The sequence below is a fragment of the Schistocerca cancellata genome, chromosome 3 (genome assembly GCF_023864275.1).
Source record: "Schistocerca cancellata isolate TAMUIC-IGC-003103 chromosome 3, iqSchCanc2.1, whole genome shotgun sequence".
Classification (NCBI taxonomy): Eukaryota; Metazoa; Arthropoda; class Insecta; order Orthoptera; family Acrididae; genus Schistocerca; species Schistocerca cancellata.
Genome location: NC_064628.1, coordinates 446107824 through 446131348, shown reverse-complemented (window position 1 = coordinate 446131348; position 23525 = coordinate 446107824). Strand labels below are relative to the sequence as shown.

General features: G+C 43.6%; 1 long non-coding RNA gene across 1 annotated transcript in view; it reads right to left on the bottom strand.

The window, feature by feature from the left end:
* Nucleotides 1-23069, bottom strand: part of LOC126176740 (uncharacterized) — a 93284-nt gene extending 70215 nt beyond the window's left edge. The window contains exon 1 of the long non-coding RNA XR_007535651.1: nt 22952-23069. This is a non-coding gene — a long non-coding RNA (uncharacterized LOC126176740). The remainder of the gene's footprint in view (nt 1-22951) is intronic.
* Nucleotides 23070-23525: the final 456 nt, after the last annotated feature.

The window sequence follows — 23525 nt, the reverse complement described above, 5'->3', positions numbered from 1 at the left end:
CATGGTGCAGGGAATGGCTATTGAATCTCAATGTAGACAAGTGTAATGTACTGCGAATGCATAGAAAGATAGATCCCTTATCATTTAGCTACAATATAGCAGGTCAGCAAATGGAAGCAGTTAATTCCATAAATTATCTGGGAGTAGGCATTAGGAGTGATTTAAAATGGTAGGACCATATAAAATTAATCGTCGGTAAAGCAGATACCAGACTGAGATTCATTAGAAGAATCCTATGGAAATGCAGTCCGAGAAAAAAGGAAGTAGGTTACAGTACACTTGTTCGCCCACTGCATGAATACTGCACACCGGTGTGGGATCCGTACCAGATAGCGTTAACCGAAGAGATAGAGAAGATCCAACGGAGAGCAGCGCGCTTCGTTACAGGATCATTTAGTAATCGCGAAAGCGTTACGGGGATGGTAGATAAACTCCAGTGGAAGACTCTGCAAGAGAGACGCTCAGTAGCTCGGTCGGGCTTTTGTTGGTTTCTAGAACATACCTTCACCGAGGAGTCAAGCAGTATATTGCTCCCTCCTATGTATATCTCGCGAAGAGACCATGAGTATAAAATCAGAGAGATTAGAGGCCATACAGAGGCATACCGACAATCTTTCTTTCCACGAACAATAGGAGACTGGAATAGAAGGGAGAACCGATAGAGGTACTCAAGCTACCCTCCGACACACACCGTCGGGTGGCTAGCGGAGTATCGATGTAGATGTAGATTCCTCTAGTTGCATGGATGACAACTGCTGGACGGTCGTTGGTGCATGTGAATGTGCTGAAATACGTCTCCCAAATGTATCCCAACGTGCTCGATCTACATTCACATCTACAAGACTACTTTGTAATTCACACTTAAGAGCCTGGCTTTAGGTTCATCAGACCCCAATCACACTACCGTTCCTCTCTCGAATGGCGCGATATAAACGAACACTTAAATACCTCCACGAGAGCTCTGATTTCTCTTATTTTATGGCGATCATCATTGTTCCTTTTATAGGAGGGTGACAACACAATATTTTAGCATTCGGAGGAGAAAGTTGGAACTTATACGATATTGCAGTGCCCGAGCTGTTCCTTCGTTCATGCATGTATGTCCAAAGAAACAGGCACTGCAGCAACTAGAACTGTTATGAAACACATGAATTGCATTCGTAGTTGCGAATATGGAGAACCATCAGAGTTATTATGGAATGATGACAATGAAAATCTGTGCTGGACAGGTACTCGAACCCGGATTTACCGCTTATCACGAGCGGTCGCCTTACCATTAGGCTATCCGAGTACAGCTCACAGCCAGACCCAGACTTCCATACGTCGTGAGCCTGCACTCGTACATCCTTTATGTATATTCCCGTACAGGGGAGACACTTTAATTGAAAGTCGCTTGCCTAGGTTCGGGGGATAAATACGATACTGCAGTGCCTACGTCGAAAAAACCTTGCATGGTACTTCTGAACATCATAGATACCGCAATATCTTATTTCTCCGCCGACACCTGGCAAGCGACTTTCAATTAAAGTGTCTCCCCTGTGCAGGAATATACATAAATGATGTACGACTGCCGGCTCACGATATATGGAAAATTTTCTTGATATCTTTATCCGTTTAAGAGATATAGTGGTCCAAATGTACCCTAGTTGTACACGTGAAATATGCAAAATCTAGTGTGAGACGAAAACATAGTTTCTAAAGTGACGTAGCACGGAGAAATATGCTGTGAATTGTCCCCATTATTATCACAAGGTTCGTGGGAACTACATGTTATAATTTTGAAACACGTGCACGTGAAATCTGCTGTTAGGTGTAAAATTAGTTTTGGTTTATTTCAATTTCACATGAGGTATCAACATCTTAGTAACCCATAAAGTTCCTTTCATATGAGTGATATGCCCTGCTGTAGCAGGCAAAGGAAGAGAACCAATGCAACATGCTTCTCTTTAAAAGAATCTGACTGAAAAGCGTGGCACCAGATGCCTCATTCTCCCTTTCGCGCCTCTTTTAAAAATTTTCCCAAAAGTTTTGTCATGAGAAAATAATCGTGCTTTATATGCCGAGAGAGAAAAACCAGTGATAGTGGGAAAGAGACGATGAGGTAATAAACACTGGAAGATAGTGGTTGTGGTATAGAAAGAACGAAGGAGACAATGGCAGTGAGTGAGAAAGAAAGTGACAGAGTGGCAGTGGAACGTAGTTGATCCAGACAGAACTGTGCTAGAAAAGGATGAAGGAGACAGTGCCAGTGGGGGAGGAATAAAGAGAAGGAGAAATTGGAAGTGGATGAGAGCCAGTGATAATGAGTCGTACGAACGTCGAAATAACCGATGGCCTGCCACGGAATACAAAAACAACTACAATTACTTAGTAGTGGAAAGGCGTCAGGACCAGATGAGACACCTATAAGGTTCTACAAAGATTATGCGAGAAAAATTGCTCTCCCTCTAGCAATAGTTTATCGCAAATCGCTTAAACAACGAAGGGGACTTAGGGACTGGAAGAAAGCGCAGGTCATTCCCATTTTTAAAAAGGCCCGTAGGACAGATGCACACAATTATAGACCTACATCTTTCACGTCAGCCTGTGGAAGAATTATGGAACATGTTTTGTGCTCAAATTATGACGTTCTTGGAGAAGGAAAATCTCCTCTATAAAAATCAACATGGATTCCACAAACAGAGATCCTGAGAAACTCAGCTCGTTCTTTTGCTCCGTGAGATCCACAGCGCCGTAGAAAATGGCGCTCAGGTTGATGTCGTGTTCCTTGACTTCAGGAAGGCATTTGACGCCGTCCACCACTGTCATTTAGTGAAAAAAATACAAGATTATCGATTATCGGATCAGATTTGTGACTGAATTCAAGACTCCCTTGCAGATGGAAGTCAATACGTCGCTCTTAACGGAACAGAATCGACAGATGTAAAGGTAATTTCCAGAGTATCCCAAGGAAGTGTGATAGGTCCGTTACTGTTTACAATATATGTAAATGATCTGGCAGAAAGCTTCGGATGTTCTCTAAGGCTGTTCGCAGATGATGTCGTCGTCTGTAACAAAGTAGCAACGCCAGAATATACACTCCTGGAAACTGAAATAAGAACACCGTGAATTCATTGTCCCAGGAAGGGGAAACTTTATTGACACATTCCTGGGGTCAGATACATCACATGATCACACTGACAGAACCACAGGCACATAGACACAGGCAACAGAGCATGCACAATGTCGGCACTAGTACAGTGTATATCCACCTTTCGCAGCAATGCAGGCTGCTATTCTCCCATGGAGACGATCGTAGAGATGCTGGATGTAGTCCTGTGGAACGGCTTGCCATGCCATTTCCACCTGGCGCCTCAGTTGGACCAGCGTTCGTGCTGGACGTGCAGACCGCGTGAGATGACGCATCATCCAGTCCCAAACATGCTCAATGGGGGACAGATCCGGAGATCTTGCTGGCCGGGGTAGTTGACTTACACCTTCTAGAGCACGTTGGGTGGCACGGGATACATGCGGACGTGCATTGTCCTGTTGGAACAGCAAGTTCCCTTGCCGGTCTAGGAATGGTAGAACGATGGGTTCGATGACGGTTTGGATGTACCGTGCACTATTCAGTGTCCCCTCGACGATCACCAGTGGTGTACGGCCATTGTAGGAGATCGCTCCCCACACCATGATGCCGGGTGTTGGCCCTGTGTGCCTCGATCGTATGCAGTCCTGATTGTGGCGCTCACCTGCACGGCGCCAAACACGCATACGACCATCATTGGCACCAAGGCAGAAGCGACTCTCATCGCTGAAGACGACACGTCTCCATTCGTCCCTCCATTCACGCCTGTCGCGACACCACTGGAGGCGGGATGCACGATGTTGGGGCGTGAGCGGAAGACGGCCTAACGGTGTGCGGGACCGTAGCCCAGCTTCATGGAGACGGTTGCGAATGGTTCTCGCCGATACCCCAGGAGCAACAGTGTCCCTAATTTGCTGGGAAGTGGCGGTGCGGTCCCCTACGGCACTGCGTAGGATCCTACGGTCTTGGCGTGCATCCGAGCGTCGCTGCGGTCCGGTCCCAGGTCGACGGGCACGTGCACCTTCCGCCGACCACTGGCGACAACATCGATGTACTGTGGAGACCTCACGCCCCACGTGTTGAGCAATTCGGTGGTGCGTCCACCCGGCCTCCCGCATGCCCACTATACGCCCTCGCTCAAAGTCCGTCAACTGCCCATACGGTTCACGTCCACGCTGTCGCGGCATGCTACCAGTGTTAAAGACTGCGATGGAGCTCCGTATGCCACGGCAAACTGGCTGACACTGACGGCGGCGGTGCACAAATGCTGCGCAGCTAGCGCCATTCGACGGCCAACACCGCGGTTCCTGGTGTGTCCGCTGTGCCGTGCGTGTGATCATTGCTTGTACAGCCCTCTCGCAGTGTCCGGAGCAAGTATGGTGGGTCTGACACACCGGTGTCAATGTGTTCTTTTTTCCATTTCCAGGAGCGTAGTAACGATTGGTAGAATGACCTCCAGGGAATTGATGAATGGTGCAGGCTCTGGCAGTTGATCCTGAAAGAAAATAAATGTAACATATTGCGCATACATAGGAAAAGAAATCCACGACTGTATAGCTACACTATCGATGACAAACCGCTGGAAACAGTATCTGCCATAAAATATCTAGGAGTAACTATCCAGAGTGACATTAAGTGGAATGACCACATAAAACAAATACTGGGAAAAGGAGACGGCAGACTCAGATACGTAGGAAGAATCTTTAGGAAATGTAGCTCATCTACGAAGGGAGTGATTTATCAGATGCTTTTTCGACCGTTTCCTGAGTATTATTCATTTGTCTGGGATCCCTGCCAGATAGGACAGATAGAAGAGATAGAAAAGATCCAGTGAAGATCGGCACTTTTCGTCACGGGATCGTTTAGTCGGCACGAGAGCGTTAATGAGATGCTCAACAAACTCAACTGGCAGACGCTACTAGAGAGGCGTTGTGCATCACGGAGACATTTACTGTTGAAATTTCGAGAGAGCACTTTCAAGGAAGAGTCGGACAACATATTATTCCCCCCCCCCTTCCCCCATGTACGTCTCGCGCAATGACTATGAGGAGAAGATTCGAGAAATTAGAGCCAATACAAAGGCTTACTAACAATTATTCTTCCCACGCGCTATTCGCGAGTGGAACAGGGTTGGCGGCCTCAGTTGGTGGTACAAAAAGTACCTTCCGCCACACACCATCAGGTGACTTGCGGAGTTGGGTGGTTGGTTTGGGGAAGGAGACCAGACAGCGTGGTCATCGGTCTCATCGGATTAGGGAAGGATTGGGAAGGAAGTCGGCCGTGCCCTTTCAGAGGAACCATCCCGGCATTTGCCTGCAGTGAGTTAGGGAAATCACGGAAAACCTAAATCAGGATGGCCGGACGCGGGATTGAACCGTCGTCCTCCCGAATGCGAGTCCAGTGTCTAACCACTGACTTGCGGAGTATGTTGTAGACAGTCTATAACAATGACACCGAGGAAGAGAGAGATAGTGACCGTGAGAAGAGACAGCAACAATGGGAAGGAATGAATGAGACGGCAGCAGTAAGTGAGGGAAAGAAGTAGACAGTGACAGTGAGAGAAGAAAGTAGTAGTAGTAGTAGTAGTAGTAGGGCAGAACGAAGGAGACTGTGGCTGTGAGACAGCAGCAAGTGATAGTTACAGAGACACAAAGAGATAGTGACAATTAACTGGGCTGAATGAATGAGTCAGAATGGGCGTATGGCAGTGAGTGGCTATGAGTGACTTAACAGGCATCCACTAGTGGGTATGAGCGGCTATGAGTGACTTAACAGGGATGGACTAGTGGGTATGAGCGAGTTGCAGTTGAGAGGAGATTGTGGGAGTATGAGATCAGTTGCATGTTAAAAAGAGCGCGAATATGTTCGCATGCCAAAATTTTTGGGAATATTTTTAAAGGTGCTAAGGAAGTTAGAATGAGGGAGCTGGTACCCCACTTTTCAGTCAGATTCTTTTAAACAAGAGCGGAGTCGCCTTTTTTGTTTTGTTCTCCCATGAGATCATTTTTCCCTAGCATAGTATTGCTGAGCAGCCAAAACCGTTTGAAATGACTCCCATAGTAGTTAAAACCGATCATCTATTACGCATTAGGTAACGATCGTTAAAATGAAAGGCTACCAACAGTAGCAAATTCAACAGATACTGAGATTTACCCCCTACGTTATCTGCCTCGTAGCCACTAACAATGTGACACTACAGTCAACACATACTCTCTGTAGTCACTGACACGAAATAGTTACACTTAAAGGACAATCCTCACGCTTTGCTGATCAAAGGTGCACATTGAGTATGTGTAAGTAAACCCTTTGCTGTTTAGGTGACCAAGCTTCATAGCCACCAGTACGCTACATCGTGAAATGAATTATTTTTGAGCCTTGCGTAAATAAGTTACGTAGTTACGGTTACAGAAAGGGTCACAATACACTTCCCTGGGACACACGCAATGAGTCTCCATCCAAGACAACATGCTCTGATAACAAACTTCTCTTGATATTCCGTAAGATCGTACTTTCGATAGCAAACGTTTGTGTGGTAAACCGTGTTGGTTAACATGGAGGAAGCCTTTCTGTTCTATGTACCTCATTACGTTTGAGCTCAGAATACGTCCTAAAATTCTGCAACAAATGGATGTCAATGATACTGAACGATAATTATGTGCATCACTTCTCCTACCCTCCTTATATGCGAGTGTGACCAGTGCTGTCTTCGAACTGCGGGCACTGGTTTTTTATTCTAGGGATCTACAACAAATTATGGTCATCAGTGGAGCAAAGCTGCAAACTGTGTGTAGAACCTGATACGGATTTCATCAGGCCTTGCTTTAAAATAAGATCCGATGATGACAGCGTTGCTCTGTCGAAACCGGTCTATCTGGGCTTGTAAAGTTTTCTTCAGTTATGTTACATTGCAGATCTCCCACAGACTGACTACATCAGGAATATATTTCCCTAAGAGGTACGTACGGTTGAACTGCCGACGGTTAGTAGACTCCTGCCCTTTTGTGCACTTGACATTGCCACACAGCACGTTTCGCTACAGGTGAGGTCAGTCTCACTGGGTCAGTTTCGGCTTCAGTAGAAGACAGCACCTCGAACTTGTTGGTTAGCGGTATAACAGCCTGAGTTCTCCTTGGCCCCTTTCTCCCCTGTACAGGGCGTCTAGACTAGAGATGGGCAAAACTGTTCTTTTCAGAGATTGGATCAGAACTGTTCACTCCCTGAAATGAATTAGCTCTTTTTCATGAATCACCACTCATTTACAATAGAAAATAAATGGAAGGCACATTACCCTTTAAACTTGGTTTATTCCAGTACTATACCTGTATTTTGATCTTATTTGATCCTATTTTGAAGTAACACAGAAAATGAGTAAGAATTTTGTATTGTTTATTGAAATTTCCACGATATGACAAAGTTTTTGATTATTGATTTATTTTGCACTATCGTGGTTTTCTGGGTGATCGGAAAATGTTGTAACTTGAGATTTACATTAACAATATATTTGGCTATAATGTATTAAAATTTCATTAACCTCAAACAAATACATCACAAGCCATATATTTTTAAAGTGAACGTTTCCTTCTGAAGACGCCTAAAATCGCAAAATCCGTACCAGAATAAGAAAAAAAAATAAATTTGACTGTAAAACGAAAGTGCTGCATATAGCCTTACGCAGAATAAAACAAGGAAAATATTGGTGTATCACATTTTGCGATATGTTTATCAGTTCGCTTGTAATTAAAGCGTAAATTCGAGTGTCCATAATAAAAATCCTATAGTAAGAGGAGTCATCAGGAACCTAATCTAATCAGTTTAAACAAATAAAAAAAAATACAAAAATTGATGTATACATAACATAATAATGTAATATACATAGCGGTATTACTACGAAGAACAATATCCAGTAGGGACGAACTCCGATGCAGAGGCGCTGAGTCGAGCAGGTCGAGCTGCGAGCTGCATTACTGCGTGAGCTGAGACCGCAGAGACCAGAGTGACACCTGAGTCGCTTTGCTCAACGCTCTGGCTAGAGTCGAGACGGTGGGGTGAGCGTTCAGCGGGCGAGTTCCGAGGGTGGGGGGAGCGGTGAACTCACCCGCTCCGAGACAAATCGTCCGTTCCCTTGCGAGCAGGTTGTTGCAAGTAGTTCCTATGTTATCCGCTAGGTGGCTCTCTGTCCTGTTGCTTGCATCAACTGCCCAGAGGGCAGGACGTGCGACTGAAACGATCGCCGACAGAGTGCAATGCGAAGTTAAGCTGCGCCAGACACTGCAAGCGGCAGACGACGCACAGAGACGGCACGGCATATGTGAAACACAAAATCCAATGAGGCACTGCACAATGCAGGCAGCCAAGGTAGAAGCAGGGCAGAGGCCGGCGCTGGCTGTGTTGTGTGGCGTACATTGTGCTCTGACCAGCAGAGGCGCTGCTGATATGCTCCGTCTCTCTCTCTCTCTCTCTCTCTCTCTCTCTCTCTCTGCCGTGGGAAACGTTTGGAGCTACCATTCTTTTTTTCTGAATCACTGATTGTTCACTCCTTTGAAAGATTGAACTCTATGAATTAGTTCAAGAGCGGATCCCCCCATCTCTAGTCTAGACCTGATATTGACACACCACTCACAGTAAAATGGACGAATCGTGAGAGATTCTGCAGTTCTTTTAGACAGACAGTGACCACGAGAGAAGGTAGTACTTGAGGTGTGTTTACTAACTTTGGTACGTGGCTCTCGGCAGTCATCCCAACACGTTCATTCGCAGTAGCTTTCAATCGCTTGACAATAGTCAGAGCGATTTCCTTCTGTTTACGATAAACGACTACCCTCATTCTGTGCGCGAGCACAGCACACACATGCAATATTTTAGAGGGTAGTAAACAAATATCATTAAACGAAGCTTGTTGCTTCTCTTTTAGTTTGATATATAGCTATGTTGTGCTTCAGGTGCTACCAGTATTCTTTTAGAACTGAAGCCAAAAACAATGGAAGTTATCCTGACATGGGATGTCACAATGAAAGTTAACTCGTGGTGCTGACTATATAAAATGATTGAGAATGTAGTAAAATTTATTAACAACATTTATTTTTTAAAAGAAAAAACAGACATAAATTATAGTTATTGACTTAATACTGTAAACAACCAACAGCTGGGTTAAGAGAACAATGGACAAGAATCCTGGGTGGCAGAAGTAAGTCAAGTACTCTGGCCCTAAAAATGTGGATAACGCAATCTGAATTGATCTGACGTTGAGCAGACTTTGAGCGATAATTTACAGAAGATTCTCAATATAGGTGCAGATGAGAGCAAATGGCGATTGAGATCTGTACGCTCTGACAAGGCCGGAGCAGCAGTACGTTACCCTGTTTGCTTCGTGCGGCAATGTAAATTGCAACTGGCGAGAAGTGCGCGGCGGTGGTGAGATGTGGAGGTGGCACGAAATCATGGTAGATTTCAGTGTGTGACTCACCTGTTCGCTGGTCGTACCAAGGACCGATTTGGCTCCACTTATGCAAAAGAGCGCACAAAGTTACCAAATGTCGATACTGGTAAATCAAAAACGAATAATTGTGCCCTCGGCAAACGAGTAGTCCGAGAAGATGGAAGTCACACTGTCGGTACAGTAAGGATTTCGCCACAGGCTCTCCAGTCTAACTACGTGCAGTGAAGTCAGTCTCAGGACAGTTCCCAAACACCAACCACAGGGCTTTAGAGGCGCTAAAACTCCCCTACTACACGACAGCACAAAATCATGTCGAACCAGTGCAAGAGTTAAGAAATTTGCGTCTCTGAAAAAAAAAAGAAACTGCCAATTACTGGCTTTTTTAAGTTTTCCTGGAGGGGGAAGATGGTTTTCTCCAAAGTCGTCTTGATTCCCACAGCAACAAGCGAACAGATACAATCTTAATGATATTTATCTAAATCGCCTGTGCCTTGGAGCATGTTAGTCCTAGCTACGACGTGTAATAAAGATTCTGTCCCTAAGCGTTTTTCGGATGCCGGAGTTTCTTATACAATTGAGGCGGCACGAAAACGTGTGAATTTTTATTACGATAGCTACCCGGAAAATTTTACTGTAAATACGTGAAGTTATTCTAGTATAGCTCAGAAACAATTTATTTCTCAGACTACCATATTGTTGGCCGGGATGTTCGGGAATCAACACCACAAGGATTTTACTTATACATACAGAGAACCTGTGATCAGCAAAGTGTGAGTGCTGTGCCTTAAGTGTAACTATTTCGTATTGGTGAATATAATGAGTATGTGTTGGGGGTGGTGCCGTGTGGTTAATAACTACGAGATGGATAAGATGAGGGGTGAATATCAGTACCGGTACATAGCATACTTCTCGCTAATCGCATTAAGGAGGCGAGTGTAACGTTCTCATGTGATAGGCAGATCATCAGTATGTTATTTTCAGCGTCTCTTGGTTCGTCCACACTCCGCACCTCCACACTAAACAGACCACAGTAAAAAACAAGTGTTCCATCAACTCAGTTTCTGGTGATAGTCAGTTATTTGAGTACCCTCTGCAAAATCGAAAACCAGCCTGAAAAAATTACCTCACTAAACGAGACAGATCCTCCGACAAGGAGCTGGACGTGTCTGGAGATGCCATAGACAGCGTGAGATACCGACCTGACTGTCCCCCGCCATATGGTCCGACAAGCAAAAGTGATGGTCCCGGGTGCCATTTCATTTTATTCCAGGACCCCATTGGTAGTCATCGGTGGCGCCCTTACAGCACAGCGGAACGTCGAAAATATTCTACTGTCCGCTTTGTTGCCCTTCATGGCAAGCCATCCTGTGCCTACATTTCAGCAAGATAATGCCCGCCCGACAGACGGCAAGACTTTATATTGCTTGTCCTCGCACTTGCCAAACCCTACCATGCCCAACAAGGTCACATTGTGTCTCCCAAGTTATGAACGATTGAAGCATTACGGGCAGGGTCCTCCAACCAACTCGTGATTTTGACGATCTAAATCGCCGATTGTACTACCAAGCCGAATAACGGTTTGCATAAACGCCAGAGGAGGACCAACACGTTATCGACTTGCTCAATTGTGATTCTCTTTCTCTTGAATAAATCATACCGTTCATTCTGAAATTGTAATCACGTTTCTCTGTACATATACATCATACCTATAAGTTTCCGTTCCATTTCGATAATTTCTTCGTGGTGTGTCTTAGATAAATATAGTTGCTCCGAAAAAATGGTTGCAATGATTTTTCAGTGTGCAGTTGAAGTTTTAAAAGTTAGAGGTGCGGCGTTACTCTGTTAAATGTCTCCTATCTTGAAGTGTCGGAAGAGATACCGACTCTGCTTTGCCGTCAAGTAAAAAGAAATATCTCACTGTAGTTACAACAAAAACGTATTTAATACAAGTGCTTCGAGTATGAACTTCATAAATTTAAGGCAATATAAATGCTTATCTTACTTTCAATATAATAGTAATTAAGTTTGGGGATATCTGCAGCAAAATATCGCAGCTCAATCTCGTAGAAAGCAGTCGCCCTCGCATCATACTACGAAGTTCCTGTTGAAACGATCGGAAAATTTCAAAGACAACTCGAATGTACATCCGAAATATACATTACATTTTCTAAGAGTGTTTATTGTGACAAGCAGTAGCATTAGTTATAATGAGATCCAAATGAATCCGACTGCGAACTAATGTGGACAAGAGTAACTGTGTCGGTGAACTTTATAATCGGGTGTTTCTGCCGATCTTCAGATTCAGACACATAAGTCGTAAATATTAGTGGATGGTGACTTTAATCTGCCCTGTATCGACTGGTAAAACAACATACGTTATCGGCCTTTTGTGAAGTGATACTGAAAAGTTCGTTTGACAGTTGCCTCGAACAACTAGTCCGACAACTCGTACGCGAAATAAATTTAGACCTCCTATTTACAGCCCCGATCTTTTCGAGGGTGTTGCCAATGAGGGAACTGTTAGTCGCCATGATGCTATTACAGGAACAGTGGTCGCCAAAGACAAGAAGATCATTAAGAAAGCTGGCACAGTATTTGTGTTTGGTCGAACTGATAGACAGTCATTATAAACTTATTTGAAAGACTAACTGAAAAGATTTAGTCCAGATCTGTCAATGTACAGTTTGAAGACAATATAAACTGCGATCTATATTCCAAGTAGGGTAACAAAATGTAGCAAAGGCCGACCCTGGTTTAATGGTATTATTCGTAGAACTTTTCGACAATAGAAACTATTACACTAACATTACAAATGCGCTTGCAGGAAAACTGATTGATAAAATTGGATAGCAAGCCATGCATTAGTAAGAAGCGATATGCATGAAGCTTGCAACAATTTTCAGTCAAATCACTGCGAATGATTTATCAGAAAATCCTAGGAAGTTCTAGTGTTAAACAGCGTCAGTAGACACATCCAAACCGACCACTTAGTCTGTCGTAAATTCGTCTGGTGTCGAAAATCAAGGCAGCAGACAGAAAACACAAATTTTAAATTCCGCATTCAAAAATTTAATCACTGAAGCACCAACTTCACCATCGCACATACTCGTAAATGAGCGACTCCGATATTAGCAAGCAGCAGTACGGAAAAACAATTAAGACTTCTTAAACCGAACAATGCAGCAGGTTATGAAGTAATTCCACTCAGATTTTGCATTGAATGTACCACGCAATCAGCTCCTTTTTCAGATCGTATTTATGATTTATGCGACTGGAAAAGAGTCTGGTCACTCTTGTTTGTTGTTGTTGCCGTCTTCAGACCAGAGACTGGTTTGATGCAGCTCTCCATGCTACCCTATCTTGTGCAAGCTTCTTCATCTCCCACTACCTACTGCAACCTACATCCTTCTGAATCTGCTTAGTGTATTCATCTCTTGGTCCCCCTCTACAATTTTTACCCTCCACGCAGCCCTGCTATTCTAAATTGGTGATCCCTTGATGCCTCACAACATGTCCTACCAACCGATTCCTTCTTCTAGTCAAGGTGTGCCGCAAATTCCTCTTCTCCCCAGTTCTATTCAGTACCTCCTCATTAGTTATGTGATCTCCCCATCTAATCTTCAGCATTCTTCTGTAGCACCACATTTCGAAAGCTTCTATTCTCTTCTTGTCCAAACTATTTATCGTCCACGTTCCACTTCCATACATGGCTACACTCCATACAAATACTTTCAGAAACGAATTACTGATATTTAAATCTATACTCGATGTTAACAAATTTCTCTTCTTCAGAAACGCTTTCCTTGCGATTGCCACTCTACATTTTATGTCCTCTCTACTTCGACCATCATCAGTTATTTTGCTCCCCAAATAGCAAAACTCATTTATTACTTTAAGCGTTTCATTTCCATATCGAATACCCTCAGCATCACCCGATTTAATTCGACTACAGTCGATTATCCTCGTTTTGCTTTTGTTGATGTTCATCTTATATCCCCCTTTCAAGACACAGTCCATTCTGTTCAGCTGCTCTTCCAAGTTCTTTGCTGTCTCTGACAGAATTACAATGTCATCGGCGAACCTCAAAGTTTTTATTTCTTCTCCATGGATTTTAATTCCTACTCCGAATTTTTCTTTTGTTTCCTTTACTGCGTGCTCAATATACAGATTGAATAACATCGGGGATAGACTACAACCCTGTCTCACTCCCTTCCCAACCACTGCTTCCCTTTCATGTCCCCCGACTCTTATAACTGCCATCTGGTTTCTGTACAAATTGTAAATAGCCTTACCCCCTTTATTTTACCCCTGACACCTTCAGAATTTGAAAGAGAGTATTCCAATCAACATTGTCAAAAGCTTTCTTTAAGTCTACAAATGATAGAAACGTAGGTTAGCCTTTCCTTAATCTATTTTCTAAGATAAGTCGTAGGTTCAGTGTTGTCTCACATGTTCCAACACTTCTACGGAATCCAAACTGGTCTTCCCCAAGGTCGGCTTGTACCAGTCTTTCCATTCGTCTGTAAAGAATTCGTGCTAGTATTTTCCAGCCGTGGCTTATTAAACTGATAGTTTGGTAATTTTCACATCTGTCAACACCTGCTTTCTTTGGGATTGAAATTATTATATTCTTCTTGAAGTCTGAGGGTATTTCTCCTGTCTCATACATCTTGCTCACCAGTTGGTAGAGTTTTGTCAGGGCTGGCTCTCCCAAGGCTATCAATAGTTGTAATGGAATGTTGTCTACTCTGGGGGCCTTGTTTCGGCTTAGGTATTTCAGTGCTCTGTCAAACTCTTCACGCAGTATCATACTTCCCATTTCATCTACATCTACATCCTCTTCCATTTCCATAATGTTGTTCTGAAGTACATCACCCTTGTACAGACCCTCTATATCCTCCTTCCACCTTTCTGCTTTCTCTTCTTTGCTTAGAACTGGGTTTTCATCTGAGCTCTTGATATTCCTACAAGTGGTTCTCTTTTCTCTAAAAGTCTATTTAATTTTCCTGTAGACAGTATCTATCTTACCCCTAGTGAGATATGCCTCTACATCCTTAAATTTGTCCTCTAGCCATCCCTGCTTAGCAATTTTGCACTTCCTGTCGACCTCATTTTTGAGACGTTTGTATTCCTTTTTGCCTGTTTCATTTACTGTATTTTTACATTATCTCCTTTCATCAAAGAATTTCAATATATATTCTGTTAACAAGGATTTCTACTAGCCCTCGTCTTTTTACCTACTTAATCTTCTGCTGCCTTCACTATTTCATCCCTCAAAGCTACCCATTCTTCTTCTACTGTATTTCTTTCCCACATTCCTGTCAATCGTTCCTTGATGTTCTCCCTGGAACTGTCTACAACCTCAGGTTCTGTCAGTTTATCCAGATCCCATCTCCTTAACTTCATACCCTTTTGCTGTTTCTTCAGTTTTAATCTACAGTTCATAACCAATAGATTGTGGTCGGAGTCCACATCTGCCCCTGGAAATGTCCTACAATTTAAAACCTGGTTCCTAAATCTCTGTCTTACCATTATATAACCTATCTGAAGCCTTCGAGTATCTCCAGGCTTCTTCCATGTATACAACCTTTTATGATTCTTGAACCAAGTGTTAGCTATGATTAAGTTATGCTCTGTGCAAAATTCTGCCGGGCGACTTCCTCTTTCATTTCTTACCCCCATTCCATATTCACCTACTACGTTTCCTCCTCTTCCGTTTCCTACTATCGAATTCCAGTCACCCATGACTATTAAATTTTCGTTTCCCTTCACTATCTTAATAATTTCTTTTATCTCATCATACATTTCATTAATCTCTTCGTCATCTGAGGAGCTAGTTGGCTTATAAACTTGTACTACTGTAGTAGGTCTGGGCTTCTTGTCTATCGTGGCCACAATAATGCGTTCACTATGCTGTTTGTAGTAGCTTACCCGCCCTTTTATTTTTTTAATTCTTTATTATACCTACTCCTGCATTACCCCTATTTGATTTTGTATTTATAACCTTGTATTCACCTGACCAGAAGTGTTGTTTCTCCTGCCACTGAACTTCACTAATTCCCACTATATCTAACTTTAACCTATCCATTTTCCTTTTTAAATTTTCTAACCTACCTGCCCGATTAAGGGATCTGACATTCCACGCTCCGATCCGTAGAACGCCAGTTTTCTTGCTCCTGATAACGATGTCCTCCTGAGTAGTCCCCGGCCGGAGATCCGAATGGGGGATTATTTTATCTCCGGAATATTTTACCCAAGAGGACGCCATCATCATTTAATCATACAGTAAAGCTGCATGTCTTCGGGAAAAATTATTGTTGTATTTTCCCCTTGCTTTCAGCCGTTCGCAGTACCGGCACAGAAAGGCCGTTTTGGTTAGTGTTACAAGGCCAGATCAGTCAATCATCCAGACTGTTGCCCCTACAACTACTGAAAAGGCTGCTGCCCCTCTTCAGGAACCACACGTTTGTCTGGCCTCTCAACAGATACCCCTCCGTTGTGGTTGCACCTACGGTACGGCTATCTGTATCGCTGAGGCACGCAAGCCTCCTCACCTATGGCAAGGTCCATGGTTCATGGGGGGAAGCACTCTAGTTTATAAAAAGGATAATAGACCGGATACATAGGGTTATAGAGCAGTACCGCTGTCTGTTCAGCACTGATTCAAATTAAAGCCACTGATTTTAAACTCAGCTCACTTTATTGTTGCAAAAATAGATGTAGGTGGACATGCGGATTCTGTTTTCCTAGAGTTCCGTAATGCGTTCGACACTGAATCACATCTTCGAGTACGAACTATGATACAATCACACCGAGTATTATCGCGGACATGTGACTGGCTCGAGGAATATCTGACGAATTTTTCATGGAAACGAAAGTGGCATTGGGTTAGCCTGAAGGAAGCGCAATAGAACCTCTGCTGTGTTCAGTATTTTCAATATTTGTATATTCCACAACAGAACTCTGTCTTGAAATCAAGCAGAACATTCAAACAGACTCTGTTCGTGTGAGGACACAGTCAATACCTTCACTGCACGACAGTGATGTTAAAGCAACTGTCGAGAGTGCCATTAGAGTAGAGTTACTAAATAGGGCCTTCCGAAATTCCTTCACCAAAGAGGACGAAGTAAATATTACGGAATTCGAATTAGAAACTGTTGATAATGTATCTACATTAAGTGTAGAACTATGATACAATCACACCGAGTATTATCGCGGACATGTGACTGGCTCGAGGAATATCTGACGAATTTTTCATGGAAACGAAAGTGGCATTGGGTTAGCCTGAAGGAAGCGCAATAGAACCTCTGCTGTGTTCAGTATTTTCAATATTTGTATATTCCACAACAGAACTCTGTCTTGAAATCAAGCAGAACATTCAAACAGACTCTGTTCGTGTGAGGACACAGTCAATACCTTCACTGCACGACAGTGATGTTAAAGCAACTGTCGAGAGTGCCATTAGAGTAGAGTTACTAAATAGGGCCTTCCGAAATTCCTTCACCAAAGAGGACGAAGTAAATATTACGGAATTCGAATTAGAAACTGTTGATAATGTATCTACATTAAGTGTAGAAACGATTTGTCAGTTGTCGTCAGAAGCCCTATAAATTTGTTGGTTGACGATCCAGGTGCGTACAGGAAAGTATCGTTGTTGGATGATCGTAATTAATTTCAAGTGTTGAGCACAGTTTCCGCTTGTTGTAACGAATGGCAGCTCTCTTTAAATGTCGATAGGTGTAAGAACCGTATAGTACATGATTCAAATATTAGTGATGAGCATCTTGTACATGTTACATTACATCGTGTAAGTATTTAGGGGTGCTACTAAGAAGCGATATGAAATGTGACAACAGCGTGAAGTTAGTGTTAGCGAATGATTTACAGTTAGATTTGTTGGAAGAGCTCTGGGGAAGTGTTCAGCAACTGGAAGGAAATCGCATTTAAGACTCTAGTGCGGCTAATTCTAGAATACCGTTCCACGTTTGGAGTCCTCATCAAGTAGGCATGACAACAGACGTAGAACGAGTTCACATATGCTCTACTTGAGTTATAATTGATCGGTATAGCTGCAGATAACGTAAACTGTTGACCTGTAGTTTCAGAGCCACCCACACCAAACAGTAGTTTTTTTCTGGTTTTATGTTATTTTCTAATTCGTGATTTTTTTTACTAAATATTCGTATTTACATGATGACTATTTTTTCACGGTCTGATGGGTCTTGAAATTGGTTCAAATGGCTCTGAGCACTATGGGACTTAACATCTGAGGTCATCAGTCCTATAGGACTTAGAACTACTTTAACCTAACTAACCTAAGGACATCACACACATCCATGCTCGAAGCAGGACTCGAACCTGCGACCATAGCGGTCGCGCGGTTCCAAACTGAAGTGCCTAGAACCGCTCGGCCACACCGGCCGGCTCTTGAAATTAAAACCACAGTGAAAATTATTTTAAATTGTGTGAAGATGTTTTGCACGGTGTCTCTAGTATGTCCGTTGATCGCATCACGTCGCATTCTTCTACAGGGCTATTACAAATGATTGAAGCGATTTCATAAATTCACTGTAGCTCCATTCATTGACATATGGTGACGACACACTACAGATACGTAGAAAAACTCATAAAGTTTTGTTCGGCTGAAGCCGCACTTCAGGTTTCTGCCGTCAGAGCGCTCGAGAGCGCAGTGAGACAAAATGACGACAGGAGCCGAGAAAGCGTATGTCGTGCTTGAAATGCACTCACATCAGCCAGTCATAACAGTGCAACGATACTTCAGGACGAAGTTCAATAAAGATCCACCAACTGCTAACTCCATTCGGCGATGGTATGCGCAGTTTAAAGCTTCTGGATGCCTCTGTAAGGGGAAATCAACGGGTCGGCCTGCAGTGAGCGAAGAAACAGTGAAACGCGTGCGGACAAGTTTCACGCGTAGCCCGCGGAAAATTGGCTCATGCCACAACTGGAGACCGACAGCGCCGACTTCATCTTTCAACAGGATGGTGCTCCACCGCACTTCCATCATGAGGTTCGGCATTTCTTAAACAGGAGATTGGAAAACCGATGGATCGGTCGTGGTGGAGATCATGATCAGCAATTCATGTCGTGGCCTCCACGCTCTCCCGACTTAACCCCATGCGATTTCTCTCTGTGGGGTTATGTGAAAGATTCAGTGTTTAAACCTCCTCTACCAAGAAACGTGCTAGAACTGCGAGCTCGCATCAACGATGCTTTCGAACTCATTGATGGGGACATGCTGCGCCGAGTGTGGGAGGAACTTGATTATCGGCTTGATGTCTGCCGAATCACTAAAGGGGCACATATCGAACATTTGTGAATGCCTAAAAAAATTTTTGAGTTTTTGTATGTGTGTGCAAAACATTTTGAAAATATCTCAAATAATAAAGTTATTGTAGAGCTGTGAAATCGCTTCAATCATTTGTAATAACCCTGTATTTTCACTGCACAGTTGAGCACGATAAAGATTCTACAACAATAGTCTCCCGCCAAGTGTGAAGTGGGTGCTGTGATGCGATTTTTTCATGCTGAGTGATTCTGCTTGATTTCCACGCAGCTCACATAACTTAACTGTTATGCATGGCAGAAAAGTGCGGCAATAATGCAGGAACTTAGAAGCAGAACGTAAAACAGTTCAAGATGCAGGCGATTGGAGAAGGAAGTGAGTGTCGACAGATGTCCTCCTTCAGTGAGTGGATCAGGTGATTCGAGAAAATCGTCTACGAAGGGCAATTCAGAACCATCGAAGAGGAATTTTGTTATTAGGCATTGTCTTTCTTCATGACAAGACTCGGCCGCATACCGCAGCTGCAAGAAAAACGTTTCTGCAGCGTTGTCGATAGAAAGTGTTAGACCACCCGTCATACAGCTCGGACTTGATTCTTTCTCATTTAGATCTCGTTGCTCACATGAATCGCTGGCTATGAGGACAACAGTTTGGCACAGACAACAAGTGTAGGGAATTAACGGAAAACACTGGAGGCTGCTTTCTATGACCGGGATACTGGAAAGTTGGTACCACGCTACGACAAATGTCCAAGTCGGAGCTTCGACAATGTTGAGAAGTATCTAGAGAGTGTATCTAAATGTTGCAAATAAAACGCTTTTGATATTCAGAGCAGTTTCCTATTCTCGACCAATGTTGTTGTTGCGGTCTTCAGTCCAAAGTCTGATTTGATGCAGCTCTCCAGGATATTCAATTTCTTGCTAGCCTCTTCATCTCCAAGTATCTACTGCAACCTACAACCTTCTGAATCTGCTTAGTGTATTCATCTCTTAGTCTTCCTGTACGATTTTTACGCTCCGCGCTTCCCTCCAGTACTAAATTGGTGATCCCTCGATGTCTCAGAATGTGTTCTACCCTTCGTCTAGTCAAGTTGTGCCACAGATTCCTCCTCTCCCCAATTCCATCTGTACCTCCTCATTAGTTACGTGATCTACCCATCTAATCTTCAGCATTTTTCTGTAGCACCACATTTCAAAAGATTCTGTTCTACTCGTGTCTGAACTGTTTACCGTCCATTTTTCATATCCATATATGACTACATTCCATACAAATACTTTCAGAAAAGACTTCCTGAATCTTATATCAATACTCGATGTTAACAAATTTCTCTTCTTCAGAAACATTTTTCTTGCCATCGCCGGTCTACTTTCATATCTTCTCTACTTCGACCATCCTCCGTTATTTTGTTGCCCCGAAGAGCAAAACTCATCTACTAATGTAAGTGTCTCATTTCCTTATCTAATTCCCTCAGCATCACCTGATTTAATTCGACTGCATTCCATTATCCTCGTTCTGCTTTTGTTGACGTTCATCTTAGATCCGCCTTTCAAGACACTGTCCATTCCGTTCAACTGTTCATCCAAATCCTTTGCTGTCTCTGATAGAATTATAATGTCATGGGCAAACCTCAAGGTTTTTATTTCTTCTCCCTGGATTTTAGTTCCTACTCCAAATTTTTCTTTGATTTCCTTTACTGCTTGCTAAATGTACAGATTGAATAACATTGGGGATAGGCTACAACCCTGCCTCACCCCTTCTCAACCACTGCTTCCCTTTCGTGTCCCTCTACTCTTATAATTGCCATCTGGTTTCTGTTCAAATTCTTTGCTCCCTGTATTTGACCCCTGCCACCTTCAGAATTTGAAAGAGAGTATTCCAGTCAACATTGTCAAAAGTTTTCTCTATGTCTACAAATGCTATAAACGTAAATTTAGCTTTCCTTTATCTTCTAAGATAAATCTTAGGGTCAGTATTGCTTCGCGTGTTCCTACGGAATCCAAACCTTATGTCCCCCCGTGGTCCGCTACTACCAGTTTTTATATTTGTCTGTAAAGAACTCTTGTTAGTATTTTGCACCTATGACTTATTAAGCTGGTACTTCGGTAATTTTCACATCTGTGAGCTTTCTTTGGAATCAGGATTATTACATTTTTATTGAAGTCTGAGGGTAGTTCTCCTGTCTCATGCATCTTGCTCACCTGTAGTCGTCGCCAATTTATTTATGGAGGACTTCGAGGTTATGACACTGAGGACTTCGGCTTTGCAACCAACGTGCTTCTGGATATACGTGGATGATACCTTTTTTGTCTGACCACATGGACGTGATGTTCTTAATAAATTTTTGGACCACTTCAACTGTCTTCATCCCTGCATTAAAATTACCATGGTGGTTGAAAGTGAAGGGATGCTTCCATTTTTATATGTTATGGTTTATAAAAAACCAGATGGTGGTTTGAGACATAGTGTTCACCGAAAGCCAACGGACAGGGATCGGCATCTGCATTCTAAGAGTTGTCATCCACCACACCAACCCAGTGGCGTGCTTAGGACTTTGGTACTGCCATTTCCGACGCAAACAGCTTAACACAAGAACTTGCGCATTTGAAGGCTGTTTTTAAGGAAAATCGATACTCTGAGAAGCAGATTCGTCAGGCTATGGAGTTTGGACCATCACTGGTGGTACACGAAGAGGGACATAGATCGGTGGCCTTTATCCCTTATGCTGGAGTCATATCGCTTAACAAAGGAAGAATTTTAAGGAATTTTAACATTAAGCGCGTGTTCCGTCCACCTTCTAAGATTAGGGCACTACTCGGCTCTGGGAAAGATGATTTGGGGCTTAGGAGACCCGGTGTATACAAAATTCTGTGTCAATGTGGGGAGGCTGTTCGATTCGCACAGCACAGTTCATGACAGCTGTGTGGAACATCACCGTCATGCGAGGTTACAACAGCCGGAGAAATCTGCAATAGCAGAACATTGCTTAAATGAGGGACAGGGTATGAAATTTGACGAAACTGTGATAGTTGCCAACATTTCCGGTTTTTGGAACACTATCTACAAAGAAGCAATTGAAATTAGGTTGGCGGATGGTTTAATTAACAGAGACAATGGGTTTCCTCTTAACAGGACGTGGATTCCTGTACTTTCCCGCCTGAAAACAGAACGTTCTTCGTTGTGGCCAGTCCGAGTATTCGAATATCGTCCCTGAGTGCGATTTATCGTTGCCGCCAGTATTCTACTAACAAGGGAACCTCCCCATCGCAACCCCCTCAGATTTAGTTATAAGTTGGCACAGTGGATAGGCCATGAAAAACTGAACACAGATCAGTCGAGAAAACAGGAAGAAGTTGTGTGGAACTAAGAAAAAAATAAGCAAAATATACAAACTGAGTAGTCCATGCGTAAGATAGGCAACATCAAGGTGAGTCTCACATCAGGAGCGCCGTGGTCCCGTGGTTAGCGTGAGCAGCTGCGGAACGAGAGGTCCTTGGATCAAGTCTTCCCTCGAGTGAAAAGTTTACTTTCTTTATTTTCGCAAAGTTATGATCTGTCCGTTCGTTCATTGGCGCCTCTGTTCACTGTAAGAAGTTTAGTGTCTGTGTTTTGCGACCGCACTGCATCCGGCAGCAATCTTCAACAGACTTTCAAAATCTTGGATGGAAGAGTTTGGTCATGGCAGGCTCTCCCAAGGCTATCAGTAGTTCTAACGGGATTTTGTCTACTTCCGGGGTCTTGTTAGCAAACTGGACCTCGAAAAAAAGATTGCCTTGCTTTTTCAATAGACAATTCTCTTTCAGTGTGATTGGTAGTGTATAGGACATGAGGTATAGTCCCACACATCAGCTCAACTTTCAAAGCTTGGTATGTGACTCTATAAAGTTTTTTAATAAATGTTTATTAGTTTTTTGTTTTGTGTTGCCCGCATCAGTTGTTTTAGATAGAATGCCCTGTGAACATACCTGTTGCTAGCGCGCAAGCCAGTTATCTCATAAGACAACAAGTTTCCCGTATTAGGAAGTTCGTTTCCTGCTACCTCGGATGATGGATATCGGAGAAGTTTTGATGATTTCGACACTATGGCTGCGGTCCTCTGGTGCCCTGAGCCTGAGATTTTGGGAGGTGTGGTGGCTGCACCGACCTGGTGGCGGCGTTAGTGCCTCCTGAGGAGGCGGGCGACGCGCCGGCGGCCGTCCGGCGGCGGAGAGGGCGGCTCTTCCTCTGCGAAGTCGACGGAGGGCCGACGGCCGGTCACGGCGCGCAGGCCCACCTCGCCCAGCGACGACTGCCGCTGCAGGCCCGCCGCCAGCTGCGCCGGGAACGACCGCCGGCGCTGCAGGGGCGCGCGAGCCGGGCCGCCCGCACCTGCTGTCACACGTCACACAGTCACACGCGAGTGTTTGTATTACCTCTCGCTTTGGCGTTACTGTACTAAACTATTCGTAATGCGAAATGATCTGTGTACTGCCTGTGCTGTCCATTACCTTGCATCGGTTTCCTTAGGGGTTTATCCAACAGGAGGCGCGATTCTAAAATTCTCATTTTGATATAACTGATTCGGCGAGTCAGAGAACCAAATTTGGTGGGAAGTATACGAAGAACTCTTTGTATTTTGGACCTCCAATAGTCATTAGTCATCCAGTTAACATTATTTTTGAGGTAATCAGTGTGACAACTAGAAGACAAACACATTTCATTATATTGTAAGAATTACG